This window comes from Rattus norvegicus, chromosome 7 (assembly GCF_021556685.1).
Source record: "Rattus norvegicus strain SHRSP/BbbUtx chromosome 7, alternate assembly SHRSP_T2T, whole genome shotgun sequence".
NCBI lineage: Eukaryota > Metazoa > Chordata > Mammalia > Rodentia > Muridae > Rattus > Rattus norvegicus.
In genome coordinates this window covers 139,393,428-139,410,841 of record NC_141540.1, presented here as the reverse complement: position 1 = coordinate 139,410,841, position 17,414 = coordinate 139,393,428, and positions in this window count along the sequence as shown.

Here is a 17,414-nt window from a genome sequence, read left to right as displayed (position 1 = left end):
TTGGAAGTAACTTCTGCAGGGAATTCCCACTGTCAACTCCAAATTTTACTCTGGGAAGTTCCTCCGACATCAAACCTCAGTCTCTCCTGCTGCAATCAGTACTGTCTTCCTGGGCTCCACCTCAGGGCCTATAGAGTTATTTGATGCTTTGAGGCTCTCTCAGGCTCCATCTCCTGATGCAGCATTTGCTATAAATATGTCTGAAGAGTTTCTTGCTGACAGTGCTCAGAAAGATAGCACCTTCTCTCCGGAAAGCCAGGCCCCCCAGAGGGACCGGGGCTTTCTTGCCCACTCTGGGGCAGACAGTGGGTCTGCTTTGACCATTTGAGGAATCCCTCTTCACTTGAAAGAGGAAAGTGGGAAGCCAGAAATGCTTGGCTCTCAGCTTCTGCTGGTCGGTCTGGCTCAGCCTGGTGCGGACTAGGTGCTCTGTGAGCGTTTGGTTTAGTCTTTCAGCTCAGTTTCCCCTCCAATGCCATTGCATGTACCAGTTACAGAGTGGACTGCAGAAGGAACAGGGCTAGCATAGGAACAGAATTCAGGCTGTCTCTAAAGGTGGGGGAACTGAGAAGGCAAAGTCCCTGATATGGCTCAGACCTTGCCACCGTCCCTCCACACTGCAAAGAACTGCTTGGTACACTCTAACATTTACGATTCTGAATCCCTCTTCTTGCCACACACGGGTCAGTTCAGGTCCTCCACCCCCACGGTCTACAAGGTCCTGTAAACATCAGCTCTTAGCCAGAGAGGCTGGGGTTGAAGAGATGGGGGTGGACCGACACAGCCAAGAAGAGGTTTAGGGACGTCTAAGTGGTGGGAGCTCCAGCAGAGAAGATCTCTGGAAGCAGGGACAGCTGGGCCGTGTCAGGGGACAGAGGGCTGTGGACATCATTAGAAAGGCAAGGCAGCCTGCAGAGGCTCCGCCAGGGCGTGAAGCTGCTCCTGGTATGCACTCGGCAGGGAGCTGACGGCAGGCACTCTCTGAGGTCCTTCCGGGTCTGGACCCCTAGTACCGGCCCAGACTGAAACCCTTTTCACAAGGAATAGCGGGCCGTGTGCAGCACGGACTTGGAGGTTGGGCACCTTTGACTTGTTCTCCCAGCTCTCTGCTCCTTTCAGCCTTCCTCTCCGACCCCACAGAGCTGTGGCAGCCATCTCTGGCTCAGAATGAGGGCATGGTGCCTGCAGCCTGCTGGAAGATGAATTATTGAAGAGGACGTAGTGCTAGATGCACACAGCTGCTGGCTCTTGGGCCCCAGCATGGCCTGTCACTCTGCTGCTTCTCACTGCTCTGAGGGGCTTTGTGGCCTTGGGAAGGATACTGGGGAGAGCAGCACCCTGGATGGGGGTGGAGGGTGGGGCGCTGCGTTAGGAGAGAACTCTCCTGCGAAGAAAGGAGGCGTGCGGCTGGTAGAGAATGTCCGGGTGAGGAGGCTGCTCTTAGGAGAGCTGACACCTTTGAAACAGACTGGGGACTAGGAACGGAAGGTACCCTACGCCAAGCCGCCAAGTGGCTGCTAGAAGTTGCAGGTTTGGGCTCCTATAGGCCTCCGGGGTTATAGAGACAGAAGTCTGGATTTTTTGAATGACATCAAAGCAGCTTAGTGAGAGGCGCGCGCGCGCGTGTGTGTGTGTGTGTGTGTGTGTGTGTGTGTGTGTGTGTGTGTGTGTGTGTGGTGGGTAGTTAAGCAGCATCAGGGTTCAGAAAGGTCGCCCAGAAAATCTTGGAAAGAAGGCATCATTTGGAGTCTGAAGACCGGAGGGAGGGCCTAACTCCGAGTTACTACTTGTGGGTGGTATTTATTGCCTCAGAAACTGCTCTTTAAATACAGAAAGAAGGGGGCTGGAGTTCTGTGGTTAAGAGCACCGGCTGCTCTTCGAGAGACCCGGGTTCAGTTCCCAGCACCCATGTCTGTCCATTTCGAGGGGACCCTCACGCTGACATACATGCAAGCGACACACCAATGTATGTTTAAAAGAAGGAAGAAAGTGTGTTTTGTCTTTGTTTTTTAAAAGAGGAGAAAGGAAAGAAGGACCGAGCAGAGAGATGGCTCAGTGATTAAGAGCACCGACTGCTCTTCCGGAGGTCCTGAGTTCAATTCCCAGCAACCACATGGTGGCTCACAACCATCTGTAAAGAGATCCGATGCCCTCTTCTGGTGTATCTGAAGACAGCTACAGTGTGCTTATATATAATAAATGAATAAATCTTTAAAAAAAAAACAAAAAAAAAAACACCGTTTGCTCTTCCAGAGGATCCGGGTTTGATTCCTGGCACCCAAACAGAAGCTTACAACTTCAGTTTCAGGGGATGTGACATCCCCGTTTGACTTCCTTTGGTTCCAAGTGTGTACATGATTCACAGGCAAAGCAACACACAGACACATAAGAATAAATATTTTTTTTTTTAAAAAAGAGGGGAAGAAAAGGGCTGAGAATGTAGCTCAGCTGGAAGAGTGTTTACCTAATACACAAGAAGTCTGAAGCGCTGGGATAAATTCTCAGCCCTGAATAATCCAGTCCCAGGGCACACGCCTATAACCCCAGTCCTCTGGCGCTGCAGACAGAGACTCAGGAGGTCAAAGCCATCACCGCTGTACAGGGAGCTGGAGGCCAGTCTGTTCCACAGGAGACACCATCAAAAAAAGGGAAAAAGGGGGCTGGAGAGATGGCTTGGCAGTTAAGAGAATAGCAGGTAAGAGTTCTTCCAGAGGCCCTAGGTTCCATTTCTAGCACCCACGTGGTGGCGGCTCACAACTGTCTGTAATTCCAGGAAATCCAACACCAGCATATAGACACACATGCAGGAAAAACACCAATTCACATAAAATTAAAATAAATAAAGCATGGGTGTGTGTGTGGAGAGAGAGAGAGAGAGAGAGAGAGAGAGAGAGAGAGAGAGAGAGAGAGAGAGACTGCGCTAAATGATGGGTCTTCCAAAGGACTCAAATTTGGTTTTCAGCACCCACATGGTGGCTTGCAACCATCTGTAAGTCCAGGTCTGGGGGATCTGACTCCCCCTTCTGGCCTCTGTGGACCCAAAGCACACAGACGTACATGTAGGCAAAACACCTATACAATTAAAACCAGGGGAGAAATGAAAGGAAAATAATAAAATTGGGCCCAGTGGTGCCCACCTGTGACTCCAGCAGTTAGGAAGTCCGATCAGGACACGCGCGACTGGAAAGCCATCCTAGGCAACCCTGTCTTAAAACCAAACAAGAAATATAACCCACAGAAGGAGAAACACAGGAAAGAACAGTACCCTCTTGTCACAAAGCTCTGTGAGAACTGAGCAAGAAGGTCAGTGGTGGGGTTGGGGATTTAGCTCAGTGGTAGAGCGCTTGCCTAGCAAACGCAAGGCCCTGGGTTCGATCCCCAGCTCGGGGTGGGGGGGGGGGAGGAAGGTCAGTGGTTCACCAGGTGTAAACTGCTCTGGCAGAGTTAGGACCCGGAATTCCAAAAACCAGCGAAGTGGCGCATGGTGGAAAGAACCTGTTCAGGGTTAGAGTTGGGGCTTTTAGCCCCTGCCCTATGACTAAGCCACTGGGAGACTTCTGAGATTAAATGACTTTTAAATGCCACAGCTAACCAACAGCTGGAGCTTCTCATTTAGGGATCCCGGTTATGTTTCACTACTGCGCATGCCCATTGGGACTTTCCTCCTGTTCAGCATTTGGGACTTCCCCTGAAAAGCCACACTGCTGCCATCCCCTATCCCCAACCCCACTCCCCCAGCCAGGTGCCAGGGTGATTAGCATTTCATTCCTCATGTGAGGCCACACCCTTCTCTCCTTCGGACTGGAGCAGTAGGATTTCTTGACTTCCCCCTGAGGCATTATGAATCAAATATTTGGAATGCAGTTCTCAAAATAACCTTTGATTATTACAGAAGTGTTGCCTATATGTCGCAAAAAAGAAAATAAAGTTTAGCAGCTGGGTGGGGTAGTTTACAGCCGCAATCTCAACTGACAACCGGAAGCCAAGGTTAGTGGCTGCCCACAAGTCCAAGGCTCGCCTGGACTAAATAATGGGTTTCAGGTCAGCCAGGGCTAGAGAGTGGGATCTTGTTTCTCTCTCTCTCTCTCTCTCTCTCTCTCTCTCTCTCTCTCTCTCTCTCACACACACAGAGAGAGAGAGAGAGAGAGAGAGAGAGAGAGAAGAGAGAGGAGAGAGAGAGAGAGAAGAGAGAGGAGAGAGAGAGAGAGAGAGAGAGAGAGAGAGAGAGAGAGAGAGAGAGAGAGAGAGAAAATAAAGATCAGGAATAAAACAAATCAAAACATTATACTCCCATCACCCATCACCTAGGAACAAGGACTGCTAACATGACTGCATCATTCTTGCTAGAAGTTTTTCTCTCTCTTCTTGCAATGCTACACATTAAGCCCTCTGCCACTGACCTACACCCCCAGCCTCTTGATTTTTCCTTTTACATTTTTTTAAAGTATGAGATATAACTGAATTGCCTAAACCACAAATATTAATATACAATTTGATGGCCTTTGCATTTGTGTATATGGATCTACCTCTGTGTAACCAAGTCAATATTTAGGCATCAACCTCACACTAAAAGCATCCTTCTGCTGCCTTCCTGGTTGGCACCTCTCCTGCAGGGACTTGACTCTGCAGACACCATTGCAGGTTACGCTTGCGCATACTTAACCTTGGTATGACAGTGATGGGCAGCCTTCTATTTTGAGGTTTACATTTTTACAACTTACATGTATGCGTGTGCACATGCTGTGTGTGCACAGATATCTGCAGAGAGGAGGGGGTCAGATCTCCTGAAGCTGGAGTTACAGGTTGCAAGCCACCCAAGGGGCACAGGGCACTGAACGGGCCCTCTGTAAGAGCAGCAAGCGCTCAGGGTTGGGGATTTAGCTCAGTGGTAGAGCTTGCCTAGCAAGGCCCTGGGTTCAGTCCCCAGCTTCGAAAGAAAAACAAAAAACAAACAAACAAACAAAAAGAGCAGCAAGTGCTCCCTCCTGCTAAGACCTCTCCTCAGCTGCTGTAACATTGTATTTCTGAAGCTGGTCCTCCTGAGCCTTGCGGTAGGCCATTCTTAGAATATACCACACTGTAATCTCTCCATGCTTCTTTCTACTAGGGAGGGTTCCAATTTGGTCTATAATAAATAAAATTCCCACCAACATTCTGAATATGCCTTTCGGTAATCAGATGAACTTGTTTCTCCTAGGTATATACTTAGAAACGGAATTGTAGGATAAAATGTATCCCTTTTCATACACATAGACTAATTTTTTTTTTTTTAGAAAAGTGAGATCATAATGGAATGCTGTTTAAAATTCGACTTTTTCATTCAAAGATGTTTTACATTTTTTAATTTTAATTTTATCTATTCTTAGTCAATACCCAATTCACTCCAAACTTCCTTCTACAAATGCTGATAAATGCCGTTCAGTATTCAAGAAAAGACTGTAGCTGTCTTTTGGCTACTTTGGGTTCTTCTTTCTTCCACCTTCTTCACCCCCTTCTTCCTCTCTTTCAACCCCCTAACACTAGATAAGAGAGAAAAAAAAAAGGAAAGGAAAGGAAAGAGATCCCTGAATAAAGTCAGGGGTCAGAAAGGGGGCAAGGGTATCCTTAGACTACTCCCTGCTGATTAGAATTCCTTGGGGTAAATTTGATCTTTGTGGTCAGAATATCTAATTATTTCTTCTTCTTCTTCTTCTTCTTCTTCTTCTTCTTCTTCTTCTTCTTCTTCTTCTTCTTCTTCTTCTTCTTCTTCTTCTCCTCCTTCTCCTCCTCCTCCTCCTCCTCCTTCTCCTCCTCCTCCTCCTCCTCCTCTTCCTCCTCCTCCTCCTCCTCCTCTTCCTCCTCCTCCTCCTCCTCCCCCCTTCCCCTCCCCCTCCCCCTCCTCCTCCTCTCCCTGCTACTGCTGCTCCTCCTCCTCCTTCTCTTCTCCCTTCTCTTCTCCTTTCTTCTCTCCTTGTTTCTTCTTCACGCACCAGTACTACTTAACCTCAACCAACAACAACCAATCAACAACCCCCCACCTCTCAGGAGCCCTAGCATTTACGTACACTCTAAAAAGTCCCCGGGATTCCAACCACTACACCATCACAGGAACAGGCAGAATCACGGCCCTCCCAGAGCACGAGGCAAATCATAGTCAGCTGCTGCAGACAATCTAAAACAGCCCCATATCCCGGATTCAAATGAAAACATATTCCCATGAATTTTTGTGTGTGTGTGTTTTCCAGAGACCCCCTGAAACTCCAGAGTTGTTACTTCAAAAGGCCATGTATCGAATACATGTGCAGTGGGCTGGCATATCTACTGTTGGCAGGCCTTCCTTGGGTCCTGTCAGGCTGTTAGCTGATACATGTGTTCCTTGCTGTCTGAATCTTTTCACAGCTCCACTATAACATGGCAGCTTACTTGTAGGGGTGGGGTGAGGGGCAAGTTTGTGGTGGATCTGAGTAGAAGCCACGAGCTGTTTGTAGCCTAATTTTGAAAGGGGTATCTCGTCCTCTGCTGCATTATACCCCTCAGGAAGCAATCCTTAGGTCCAAGTCACACGGAGAGCATTCGCTTACACCCAGGCCCGAATCCAAGGAGGCAGAGGTTGCTGTTGTAGAGGGCGCCCTTGCCTGTGTGACTTGTAGACCTGTGGCTGCTGTTTCAACTGTCCAGCATTGGAGGACACGAGAAATGAGAGAGGCACTTTTCGTGTATCTATCACTCATCTGGAAAACAGCCAGGCAGTGCTGAGGTGTTGTTCAAAGATTGCCTGCCTAGCATGTGCTAAGGCTCTGAGTTTAATCCCCCAGCACAGAACAAAACCAAAAACACCAACAGTGCTGTGAAGGCACATCCCTCTCCTGCGTGTCACCAGGACCTGGCAGCCGCAGGCTCCCTGCCTAGACTCATCTATCTCTGGGTTCCACTTCATTCTAACATAGACAAAACAGAAACGCTTCATCCCTCGGAACAACTGAAAATTCACAGCAAAAGGGCCGATGAGATGGCTCAGCGGTTAAGGACGCTTGCTGCTCTTGCAGAGGACCCTGGTCCGATTTGCAGCACCCACATAAGTCAGCTTACATCAGCCTGCAACTCTTGCTTCGTAAGATCTGGTGCCTCATTCTCACCTCTGGGGGACCTGCACACACATGCATATACATACGGAAAACACACACACACACACACACACACACACACAACCTCAAAACTCAGCAAAACTCGCAGGTACACTGATGTTTCTGCTCTCTGTACAGGTGCACGGCACCCCCACCCCCAACCCCGACCCCAACTCCAACTCCCAACAACACACAGGCAGATCATTCCCTTTATGTCAGAGTTGACTCTCGGTGAAGGCTGTGTGCTGGGTGTGACTATTTGCACCCATCCCTACAGCACAAGTGGAGTTCCACTAGAAACCCCGAGTTGTGTCTCCCTATTCGTCCCTTCCCCCACCAGCCCCCATTGTTTTGTGTGTCCAGAATGTCTTCTGCAGCACACGGGAAACAAACAACCAAATTGCTTTACCCAATGTAAAGCTCAGAATAACAATTAAAAAACAAAACAAGCAAACAGTGAAACTCCTGAACTCTGATTGGGCTTGAGGTATCTAACCCCCAGCCACAAACAAAGAAACCAACACCCGCAGAAAAACAAAAGCAGTAACAAAGTAACCAGTCAGCCAGGAGGAAGCTGAAATGTAAAGTTCCAGCCTCCTACAGAGCTTTCCCAGGAGCCCCACCTCCTGCCCGCCTGCCTTCTAGACCGCTGGCTCCCACGGCTTACAATCCGTTCAGTGGCCTTCCGGTTTCCGGTTTCCCTGCCTCCCTGCTCCTTCTGCCTATTTGCCTGTGGGTGGTTTCGGGACACATTAGGACTCAGAAACACACTATGCACTAGAAATATTCTGATGACCCCATGCAGTGAAAACCAATTCAGCCCTACCTGCTGGGGCAGTGCTAGAGCACAAGCCTCTAATTCCAGCTCTGGGAGGTAGGGACATCAAACAGAGCCAGTCTGTGGCCAGCCTGATTTGACCCTGTCTCAAAACAAAGCCAGCCAACCAACCAAAAAAAACCACCTAACAACAAAACGCTCAATTCAATTGTAGAAATATGAAGGAGACAGACAAAATTGGGAAGATTCCCATAACAAATTGATGGGGTTTTGTTTTGTTTTTTTTTTTGGGGGGGGATGCCAAACATGGGATCACTTTTAAATAAACATTGTTCAGTGACTTTGCTGACAGCTGGTACCCAGCTTTCACTGCTCCTTCAGTAATACTCTATGGAAAGGAGGTACTGTGTTAATTCCCTCACTGGAGTGTTATCATGCTGGTACCCAAACTGGGCATTTTCCTGTCTTGGTCATTTCTAACACCATAGAGAAATGGCCGGAGCAGTACAGTGAATACGTACGTGCACATCTTGTCTATTTTTACTGACTGTCAGAGTTCCCACATTTGCCCACTCTCTTTCAGATGTGTGGTTCTGCAGAGCCCTATGAGAGTGTGAGAGCAGGGGCCAACTGAGTTCCTAAATACTTCAGATCATAGTTACATACACAACCTCCCCTCCCTGCTACCCTACTCCTTTTTCTTTTAAATTTAAATTTGGAGAGATACAGAGAGAGAGAGAGAGAGAGAGAGAGAGAGAGAGAGAGACAGAGAGAGAGAGACAGAGAGAGAGACAGAGAGAGAGACACACACACAGAGAGAGAGAGAGAGAGAGAGAGAGAGAGAGAGAGAAAGAGAGAGAGAGAGAGAATCTTAGTAAACAGGCCAAGCTGTCCTTGATCTTTTGGTCCTCCTGCTCGAAGTAGATGGACCTGGATGCAATTCCTGGCACCCATTTGGTGGCTCACAACTGTCTGTAACTCTAGTTTCAGAAAGACACCCACTCCAGAAAGACAACAGGCATGCACGAGGGACACAGACACACATTCAGGCGAAACAGTCATTCGCACAAAACACATAAATAAATCTGGAACCACTCCCATCAACGACCTGGGCCAGATAAGTGTCCTATAACTCTTTAGCTGTGTTTGTCCACATTCATTAAAACTTTATCCTAACACTGATATTATGGGAGAGTGCAACCAACAGCCCAAGAAATGCCCACAATTCGATTAGGGTTGAACATTTCTGTTGCAAATACCACCCCGTGACCTTGTGTCTTTGCTAACAAATCTATTTGAGGTCATATGGAATTCGTACGTTCAGTTTTGGTGCTGTTGGATTTGGTCCCCTGGACAAGGCATCTGCCGTGGCATTTTTCTCAATCGGGGTGTTATTCTCAGGAGAGAAATGGGGAGAGCTGACAGAAGGATGATGGGACCTCTGCAGACTTTCGAGAGGCCGAGAAAGGAAGGGGAGCCATCGTTCTGACATTTTCCCTATGGCTAAAAACCCACCAGATGATTCCACCTCCAGAAGCTTCCAACCCCTCAAGAGGAAGCAGCCTCAGGTCCTGTCTGAACCAAGCCCAGCCTCAAAGTGTCCTCCCCTTCTCTCACCTCTCTGGGAACTCATGTCATCTGGTCAAAAGCAGATGAAAATAGCATTCTGTCTGAGGTTGAAAATAGCATTCTGTCTGGAGTCGGACCCCTAACATCTGTATGTCAAGCTGGTTGTGAGCAAGGGGGTAACTGGTTTCTCTGTTCAGATCCTAACCTGGACCTGGAGCTTATAAGACACAGTTTGGGCCTTTTAAACAACATTCCTGTCAGACTCTCTCTCCACTTACTTGCAACAGTATTCTACCACGAGGTGTTTCAGGAATATTTCCTCCCCTCTCCCCCTTTTGGTTTTTCCAGAATTTCTCTGTGTAGCCCCAGCTGTCCTGGAACTCACTCTGTAAAACAGGCTGACCTCAGTGCTAGAGAGATGCCCCAGCGGTTATGTTTGTTCCGGTGGTGGATGCTTATAACTTGCTTGCCTACTGTCTTAAGTCAGGGTTTCTATTCCTTCCACATGGCTGTTCATCGACAAAGGAAGTCAGTACTGGAACTCAAGCAGGTCAGGAAGCAGGAACTAATGCAGAGGCCACGGAGGCTCAGCTTGCTTTCTTGTAGAACCCAGGACCACCAACCCAGGGGATAACACCACCCACAATGGGCTGGGTCCTCTCCCCTTGATCACTAATTGAGAAACTGCCTTACGGCTTTAAAAAAGGAATTAAATCCTACCAGCTTTCGCGTGGTGAGCATAGTATTGGATCCGTCTAGTCACCAGTGAGGCTGAATCCCCAACTGGCCTTTTGCTTGTGGCTTTGCTACCCGAAAACAGAACACTCTGTTGGTAGATGGCACCCTGTCTCCTGGTGGGCAGAGCCACTTAGCTATAATTGTTTTCAAGACTGTTTCTCTGTGCCGCACTGGCTGTCCTGGAACTTGCTCTATAGGCCAGGCTGGCCTCAAATTCAGAAATCTGCCTGCCTCTGCCTCCTCAGTACTCGGACTAAAGGCGTGCACCACCACCTGGCTCAAATGCATTTTTTTTTTCATGCTGGCTGCTTTCCCCTAGGGTTACCAGGCCCACTCAGAAATGCATTTAAAAAAAAAAGATTTATTTAATTTATATGAGTACACTATAGCTGTCTTCAGACACACCAGAAGAGGGCGCCAAATCCCACTACAGATGATTGAGAGCCACCATGTGGTTGCTGGGATTTGAACTCAGGACCTCTGGAAGAGCAGTCAGTGCTCTTTAACCCCTGAGCCATCTGTCAGAACGTTAGTGAGATATTTTCTCAGCCTGGAAAGGTCAGGGTGTCAGCCTTGAAAGCCAGGCAGGAACAGAGTAATAGAAGGGGGTTTTTCCGTTCATGTTCCGACAATGACACAATGCATTCTAATCGCCCTGCCCGATGTCATCAGCTCCAGACCTGTGGGTGGAAATGTCCAAAGATCAGAGCTGCAGCAGGCTCTGAACACATTGGTGACTGACAGACTAGCTGGCTAATGCTCACTGCTTTATAGACAAAAGGTGAATCTGGTGTCGTGTACAGAGTAGATGGAGAGCTACATCTTGCCTCCAGTCCTGGGAAACTGATAGAGTCCCCGGTGCAGTGACATTTCAGCTCTTCCAGAATTTCCCAGACTGACCTTCAAATTACCCAAGTAGTGAAACCGAGACAACTACGGACAGCAGTACCCAAGTACGCCACCAGAGGGCACAAGAGACTAACAAATTTCCCGAAGTGGGGTTGGGGGATTGGGACAACAACAACAACAAAAAAACAGTGGTGATGTGGGTTGAGGGTGGCCCTGACAGACTGTGCTGTGGGAACTCAGACGATAAAGAGCAGTGTGAGCCGAGAGAGGCTTCTCTGCTGTCGGCACTGGAGGGGACTTTGAACTCTCCGTTTTATGGCATCAATTTTCCAACTGTCAACACCCCACTCCCCCCACCTCTGCCCATCAACTCCACTTTGGTTGTGGAGTACAGGGCAGGGATAGCAGGGTGAGGCATGTTCCTCCAGCCCTTGGGCAGAAGGAAGTGGAGTGTGGCTTCTCCTCTGAACTGGTATTTCAGTGCCCAGTAAGGTGTTTGGCACAGAGTAGGTGCCTGGCGAGTGTTTGTTGCCCGTGATAACGATTTGGTAATTTCTCCCAGCCACTCTTGCTGGCCTTGCCTAAGCTGCGGTTCCCTCTGCTGGACCACTATAATAGCTTCCTAAGTGGTTCCCCTCCAATCCCTTCATCCCACAGTTCATTCCTCACCCAGCGGCCAGCACGATCTTTTAAAACCATAAATCAGAGTGTGCCACTTCCGAGCTTAACACCTCCAAAGGCTTCTCATTACACTCTGAGCGAAATCCAGGCTTCTTCCAGCGGCCTGCGCGCTTCTACACCAGCTGGGGCATGCCTGTCTTGCTGACCTCATCCACTGCTTTGGCCTCACTGGCTTCCTTTGTCTTTCTAGAGCCCAGTGAGCTGCTCTTGCCAGAGGGCTTTTGCATTAACTGTTCCTTCTGCCTAGAATGCTCCCAACCCAGATTCTTTGCTTGGAGGGGCTCCTCCTTATCATTTAGGTCACCACATAAATGTCACTTCCTCCAAGGGACAGCTCTTGACAACCTAGGTTTCTTCCCCAGCCACTCCATCAAATCCATTCCTCATTTAACGGTGATCACAGTAGCTCTTATCCTGACTTCTTGTCTATCTGTTGTTAATTTTTAAGATTTTATTTCTACTTATGCATATATGTGGGGTGTATGTATCGAGAATGCACGTGCCACTGGAGGTCAAAGGTGTCAGATCCCCTGGAGCTGGAGTTAACACGGGGGTTGCACTGGCTTGTGCCGGGATCCGAACTCAAGTCCTCTCTGCAAGATGTGCACACACAGCCCACAACCCCCTTTGTCGTTGGTGGTGGTGTTTTTGGTTTGTTCGTTCAACAGAGTCTCGATGTGGAGCTCAGACTGATCTTCAGCTTCCTATCCGTCCGCCTCAGCCTCACGAGTCCTGGGGTTCCCAAAGCTTGTCAGCATGCCCGCTCCTCATTTGTTTCTAGAAAAGAAACTCTACAACAAAAGGGACCCTGTCTCCCTAGTTCAATTACCACATCCCTAGCGCCTATTCATAGAACAGCACCAGGAGCCAGGCGGTGGTGGTGCAGCCCTTTAATCCCAGCGCTCTGGGGCAGAGAGGCCAGCGCAGCAGTGGTCTGCAGTGAGTTCCAGGACAGCCAGGGCTACAGAGAAACCCTGTCTTGAAAAGCAACAGCAGCAGCAACACCAACAACAGAAGTGTGTGGAAACCTTAGCTGCAGCCAGCCAGGGGTGTTAGGGAACCACTGTTAACGGTGCCAGGACTTAGCTGTTATTTGAACAACCCAGGGAAGGCGCAGAAGAAAACCCAAGCTTCTCCATGTCATAGTACAGCGTTTGCAGGCCGTGTTTAGTGTTGTCCAGAAACACACAGCTCCACAGAGCTTACATTTGCATATACTCTCCAACTGGAAATTTCCTCCTCCAGAAAAGGAGAAGTAGAGAATGACCCCCTCTGACGACCCGTCTGTATCATAAAAAACCCCAAAAGATCACCGAGATTAGTCTCTGGCCTGGCCATTAGCTGCAGCTCACTCTGAGGGCCTCTCCCTTTCCCTTCTTTCCCTCTCTCTCTCTCTTTAAATATTTATTTATTATGTATACATCATATAGCTTTGCGCCTGCATGTATGCCTGCAGGCCAGAAGAGGGCATTGGATCTCATTACAGGTGGTTGTGAGCCACCATGTGCTTGATGGGATTTGAACTCAGGACCTCTGGAAGGGTAGTCAGTGCTCTTAACCTCTGAGCCATCTCATCTCTCCAGGCCCCTCTCCCTTCTCTTTGTCAGAGCTAACACTTCCCAAACTCTTTAGTTACTGTGATGTTTTCTTCTCAGAGGGCTCAGCAGGGTCCGTAGTCCACAAGCTGGGTCACAGGGCTTGGCCATGAATTTGGAATAGGGACAGATGGGTTCCTGTTCAAACAGAAAAGAAGAGAATGTTCTCCGTTTTAAGTTTTCCCCATTCTTCTCTAACACTTTGATGCCCACTGTTCGTGCCACAGTACACATCTGTATTGGGTTATTCCAGCAGATTCACATCCTGCCATGGTCTATCCAAGGGTCCTGTTTCTCAGCAGAGCTCAGGGTAAGTCTGGGAGGCAGCCTTAGAGGACTTTTTTTTTTTTTCCCAGCATCCTCCAGCAAACCTTTATAAACAGGCGTAGTGCACTTCGGAGACAGATAATTTGGCTGAAACATGTCTGGAGCAGGCAGTCCTCTGTTGTGGAAGGGCTTGGCAGAGGGCCCAGACTCTAACGTGCTGGTCTGAGGATTCCCTGGTTTCTGTTGCTGGCTAACAACAGTGGTTCACACACTGCTCTGGTCAGCACGGGCCTACTGTGGTACAGCTCAACGTAGTATCCCCTTAGCCGCGTGGAGCCAACACCCGCCTGCCCTTGGGAGAAAAACCTCAGGAAAGGGTCAGAATAATTCAGGACTGTTGTGTGTGATCATAATAGAGAATTAAGGAACACACACACACACACACACACACACACACACACACACACACCAAACAAAAAACCACCGAGGGCCGGTGACCCGGCCCAGTGGTGAGGGCACGTGGTAGGTACCAAGATGGATGCCTGAGCTCAACCCCTGGGACCCATGTGATGAAAGATGAGAACTGATTCCCAAAAGTCGGCCTCTGGCTTCCACACGATGCCATAGAATGTATGTATCCCTTATATAGATACACAAACCGATATAAAAAATTAAAAACCATTAAACATATCAATGAATCGGGGCTGTGAGTCCTGATTCTCCTCCCACCAATGACTGGTTTGCTGTCTGGGCAAACCACCTCACACCTCATGGGCTCTGCCTTCTCCAATTACTATAGAACAATGGTTGCCAAACGCAAAACTAAAGACAGAGTAGTTGGGCCAAAGTCTGAGCACCACTGACCTGGAGAAATGGTTGACCCTTTCTGTGTTTCTCCGAGGTGTTACACGTGCCAAGGGCTTCGAGTACTGTTCAGCCCGTGGTAAAGGTTATACACGTCCACTGTTATAATTACCAAAAACATATCCGCTGGCTGAGTTAGATAATCTTTAGGACACCCTCCCGCCCAAATAGCCAACTTTAGCAATGGAACATTTTTCCACGTTTCCCGTTCTGTGAAATACGGGAGGGGAATCACTCTGAAGGTCCCAGGGCTGCAGAATTCCGGGAACAGAGTTGGTGGTGGGAATCTGAGGGAAATGCTGATGTCAGGCCTGCCCGCTACGCACAAAAAAACAGAACTCAGGAGGCCGTGCAGACACACTGTGTGTAGTTCTGCTAGGTAGAGATACCTGAGGACTTAGCCCAGAGAAGAACCCTGCGTTACTTCTTCAGTTTCCTGATCGGTGTCCAAATTCTTTCTCACTCAAAAGTAAAGAAGATAAGGCCTTTCATTTCAAATACAACATTCCCTTTATAAACACACAATTTTCCTCTGGTGGTGGCAACTCACAGCTTTAATCCCAGCACTTGGGAGGCGGAGGCAGGCAGAATTCTGAGTTCAAGGCCAGCCTGGTCTACAGAGTGAGTTTTAAGAGAGAGTTACACAGAGTCTCGAAAACCCAACTAAACCAACCAACCAACCAACCAAATTCATTATGGTTTTTTTTTTTCTTTTCTTTTATTTTTTTTCGGAGCTGGGGACCGAACCCAGGGCCTTGTGCTTGCGAGGCAAGCGCTCTACCACTGAGCTAAATCCCCAACCCCAATTCATTATGTTTTATTCATTTCTTTCATGTGTGTGACATTCTGTGGAGACCACGGGGCTACTTGAAAGAACTAGTTCTCTTCCACCAGAGGTTAGAGCTCGGGTCCTCAGGCTGGGCGGCAAGCACCTTTACCTGGTGAGCCATCTTGTCTGACTTCCTTTCTTTTCTTCCTCCTCTTCTTATTCAATTATTAACTTTATTTTTATTTTGAGACAGGGTCCCACTAAGTTGCCTAGCCAAGGTGTGAATGTGTAACATTCCCACCCTAGCCTTCTGAGTAGCTGGTGTGATAGGGTTAACACCAGGCCCAGCTCCTACACTTTACATGTCTTTTTTTTTTTTCCTTTTTTCTTTTTTTCTTTTTTTTTGGAGCTGGGGACTGAACCCAGGGCCTTGCGCTTGCTAGGCAAGCGCTCTACCACTGAGCTAAATCCCCAACCCCCACTTTACATGTCTTATAGTGTGTGTGTGTGTGTGTGTGTGTGTGTGCATGTGTGTCTGTGTGTATGTGTGTGAGAGAAAGTCTGAGTCTCTCTGTATGTGTTTATATGTGTATGAGTGAGACTGTGTGCATGTGAGTGTGTGTATATGTGTGTGTGAGTATGTAGAAGTGTATGAATGAGTATGTGTGTAAGTGTGTATGTGTGTATGTGTGCATGTGTGTTTGGGTGCATGTGTGTATGAATGAGTCTGTGTGTAAGTCTGTGTGCATGTGTGTATAAGTGTGTCTGTGTGTGAGTGTGTATGAGTGAGTCTGTGTGTGTAGTGTGTGAGTCTGTGTGCATATGTGTGAATATGTATGTGTGCATGTGTGTATGTGTGTATGTGTGTATGTGTGTATGTGTTTATGAGTGCATTATGTATGGGTGCATATGTATGTGTGTATGTGTGCATGAGTGCATGTGTGTATGGGTGCATGTGTGTATGTGTGCATATGTGTGAATGTGTATGTGTGCATGTGTGTATGTGTGCATGTGTGTATGTATGTGTGCATGTGTGTATGGGTGCATGTGTGTATGTGTGCATGTGTGTATGTGTGCATGTGTGTATGTGTATATGAGTGAATGTGTGTATGGGTGCATGTGTGTATGTGTGCATGTGTGTATGGGTGCATGCATATCATAGCACATTGTGTGTAACAGTCAGGAAACAACCTGGAGGAGTTGTTTCTCTTCCTCCACCATGAACGCACTTCCACTGAATTCAGGGCACCATGCCTGGTGGCAGACCCTTTAGTCTTTGCCCATCTCAGCTCTCCACTGCTTTTATTGAGACAAGATTTCAATATTAGGCCTGGCTGGCTTGGAACTCATTCTGTAGACCAGATATGGTTTCAATATACAGGCCCGACTGCCTTGGAGGATACACTGCAGTTGGGTTGAGCTGAACTTGCTGTGATCCTCCTGCCTCTGCCTCCAGAGAGCCTGGATTACAGGAATGTACCACCCACCATGCCAGATCACTCACCTACCTGTTGAAAACATTTTCATTATTTTGTGTGCATGAGTGTTTTGCCTGCATGTATGCTCATACACCACACGTGTGCCTGTTACCTGTCAAGGTCAGAAGAGGGTGCTGGATCTCCTGGGACTAAAGTTACAGATGGTTGTGAGCGTCAGACGGGTGCTGGGAATCAAGCAAGTGCTCTTAGCCACTGAGTCAACTCTTTAACCCCCTGACATATATATGTATATGTGTATGTACATGTATATGTATATATATGAAAAAACATGTTGGCCAGGTGTGATGACACACCTTTAATTCCAGCACATGGGAGGCAGAGACAGAGGAACAAGGAGCTCTGTGAGTTCAAGGTTAGACTGGTCTATATAACAAGTTCCAGGACAGTTCAGTTGAGAAATCCTATCTCAAAAAAATAAACATTTATTTCATGTGTATGGGTGTTTTGCCTGTATGCATGTCTGGGTACTATACATATCTGTGTACCATACATGTCTGTGTACCAACCATGTGTGTGCCTAGTGCCCACCTGGCTGTCAGATCCCCTGGGAGAGGAGTTATGATTGGTTGTGGGTGCTTGGAACGGAGCCTGGAACCTTTGGAAGAGCAGCCAGTGCTCTTAACTGCTGAGCCATCTCTCCAGCCCCAGACCCCATTTCTCTGCCTCAATTGTCTATTGCAATTCCCCCACTGGTTCCAAATA